The sequence below is a fragment of the Dasypus novemcinctus genome, chromosome 4 (assembly GCF_030445035.2).
Source record: "Dasypus novemcinctus isolate mDasNov1 chromosome 4, mDasNov1.1.hap2, whole genome shotgun sequence".
NCBI lineage: Eukaryota > Metazoa > Chordata > Mammalia > Cingulata > Dasypodidae > Dasypus > Dasypus novemcinctus.
The window spans coordinates 166,504,004-166,507,272 of NC_080676.1; positions in this window are offsets into that span (position 1 = coordinate 166,504,004).

Consider the following 3,269-nt stretch of genomic DNA (forward strand, 5'->3'; position numbering starts at 1 on the left):
GCTGACAAAGAAACAAGACGCAGCAAATAGACACAGAGAACAGACAACCAGGGGAGGGGGGGAATTAAATAAATAAATAAATCTTTTTTTAAAAAAATTAAATTGGATTACATTAAAATTTAAAACTTTTGTGCAGAAAAAGACATCAAGAAAGTGAAAAGACAACCTACAGAATGGGAGAAAACAGTTGAAAATCATATATATGGTAAGGGTTTAAAATCCAGAACATATAAAGAGCTCTAACACCTAAACATTAGAATGCTGGGGCTCAAGAGCTGGCCCCCCACAAAGCCGTGTTCAAGTCCTAACCTGGGTGTGTGCCTGTCTGCCTACAGGACTTTGCGGATGTTGTTAAAGGGCGGGCTCATTTGTGACCCAGATCTCTGAATATCCTACTCCAATGACGCTGATTTCAATCAGCAAGGACCTTGATCCTTAAGGCCTAAGCTCTTAGGGGGAGGGGAACTTTACACAGACACAGACGACAGAAAAGAAGCAGGAGAAGCAGGTGGTGCAGGCAAAGGTGAGAGCCAAGGATCCCAAGCATTGTCCCGGGAGCACCAGGAAGCTGCAGGCTCTGGAAGAAGGCGTGGCCTGTCGAGACCTTGACTTTGGTCCTCGAGCCTCCAAAACCAGGAGACAAGAAACTCCTCCTGTTTAAGCTAACTCATTGTGTGGTATTTTTCACAGTAGCCCTGGCAAACCAAGACAAAGACAAACAACCCAACTTAAAAATGGGGAAAGGGCTTAAAGAGTCATTTCTCCAAAGAAGATATACAAATGGCCAACAAGCACGTGAAAAGACGCTCAAAATGGAAACCCAAACCACAGTGAGCTACCACTTCACACCCACTATGTGATCATTATGAAAAACAAGTGTTGGCAAGGATGCAGGGAAACTGGAAGCCGTGGACGCTGTTGGTGGGCATGTAAAATGGTGTCGCCACTGTGGAAGACTGTTTGGTGGTTCTCAGAAAGTTAAACATAAAATTACCGTATGGCCCAGGAATTCCACTTCTAGGTTTACACACAAGAACCGAAAGCAGGAACTCCAACAGATATTTGCACATTAATTCTCATAGCAGCATTATCCACAAAAGCCAAGAGGGGAAGCACCCCAAGTGCCCATCAACAGATGAGTGGATAAGATGTGGTCCATACACACCATGAACATTATTCAGCTATAAAACAGACGAAGTGGTACATGCTACAACATGGATGAACCTTGAAATCATTGTTGACTGAAATAAGCTAGACCCAAAAGGACAAACAGTGGAATCATTTTCAATTTATATGAAATGCTTAGAATAAGGAAATTCAGAGAGACAGAAGGTAGATTAGAAGTTACCTGACTGGCGGCGGACTTGGCCCAGTGGTTAGGGCATCCGTCTACCACATGGGAGGTCCACGGTTCAAACCCCAGGCCTCCTTGACCCATGTGCAGCTGGCCCACACGCAGTGCTGATGCACGCAAGGAGTGCCGTGCCACACAGGGGAGTCCCCCGCGTAGGGGAGCCCCATGTGCAAGGAATGTGCCCCGTAAGGAGAGCCGCCCAGCGCGAAAGAAAGTGCAGCCTGCCCAGGAATGGCACAGCACACGAAGAGTTGACACAAGATGCACAACAAAAAGAAACACAGATTCCTGTGCCACTGACAACAACAGAAGTGGACAAAGACGACGACGGAGCAAATAGACACAGAGAACAGACAACTGGGGGGTGGAGGGAGGGGAGAGAAATAAATAAATAAATCTTTAAAAAAAAAAAGAAGTTACCTGACTGCTTACCAGGTGCAGAGTTTTCTGTTTGGAGCAATGAAACAGTGTGGATGGACGGATAGTGGTGGTGGCACAACACTGTGAATGTGATTACCACTAACTGTACACTTAAAATGGCTAAACAGAGAATTTTGTGTTATATATGTTACTACGATAATTTCTAGAAAATTATTGAAACACACAAAATTTTTTAGAAATGTTTAACCACCACCCCCCCACCGCCACCCATGATCACGGTGGTAAGTGGGAGGGGTGCAAGGAGAGCCTCTCCCAGGGGCTAGTGCCTTCACAGAACTGCGAGGGCAGCGGGGCCCAGCGTGGGGGAGGGGGCTCACCCGGGAGCGCCTCCTGAGGGCCGGGGGACGAGGAGGCCCGAGGTGCCGGGGCCTCTGGGGGCAGCCGGCAAGGAGGCACAGAGCCACAGAAGTGCAAGGGCGGCGGGGCCCAGCGGGCCGGGCTCTCCCGGGCACCCATGTGGAGCCCCGGGAACCCCCAGGGCCTCCGGGGCGGGGAGCAGCAGGCTGAGGTTTGTATTTGAAAGCTCCAGTCTTTTCTTTTGGGGGTGGCTTATTTACCCTGCAGTGACGCTCATCACCCCATCCCTCACCCAGCTCTGGGCAGCCAGGACTGTCATTGAGCGCCGGGGGCCGTTGCACGGCCAGGCCACCCCGAGCTCAGCACAGTCAGGGTGCAGACGTCCCAGCAGCGGTGACACCAAGGGCAGGACGGCTCTTGCAGAGCGCAGGGACATGAGGTGGGGACAGGCGTGGGCCAGCTCCTGCGGCTCCCTGTCAGGCCCCCATCCCCTGTCCGGCTTGCCCTGCCTAAATCCCCTGGCCCGCGCGCCTGGCTCCCCTGGCCCGCCCACAGGCCGCCTACCTGTAGAATCCCAGTTCGCGTGCAGACGGAAGGGCTGTCCCAGGGGGCATCCCGGTCCGTGTCCACCCCCTGCCAGTCACCCCTCTCCCCATCTGCCAACCAGAAACATCTCCAGACATTGCCCTGTCCTGGGGCGCAGGACGGTGGCGGTGCCAAACAGCTGCTGTTAACTTTCACCAGTTGGTTGCCAGGAGCTGCAGGACGGGCCAGCTGCTGGCCACACTGAGTGAGCAGGGTCTCTGAGGCGCTAAGCTGCCACCACCGCCCTCACCATTGCCTGGCCACGGCCCAGCCGCTCAGCACGGCAAACAGCCCCGCGCGGTCCCGGAACCCTGTGGCAGCCGCGGGAGCTTGCCACCATTGCCCACTACACACGAGGGGCACACGGCGGTGAGGGGCGCATGGCGGTGACGGGTGCATGGCAATGAGGGGGGTGAGACGCCTGACGGGGTCCAGATGAGCTCCAGACCCGCTCCCCTCCAGCGACCAGCCTGCCAGGCCTCCGGGCACTGCCCCCAGCTGCCCCGGCCACTCCGGGGAGCGGCAGGAACCCACCCAGGCTCAGGCCACCGCCCAGCTTCCGCTTCCTCCTCAGGAAAAGGGGGGTCCACAG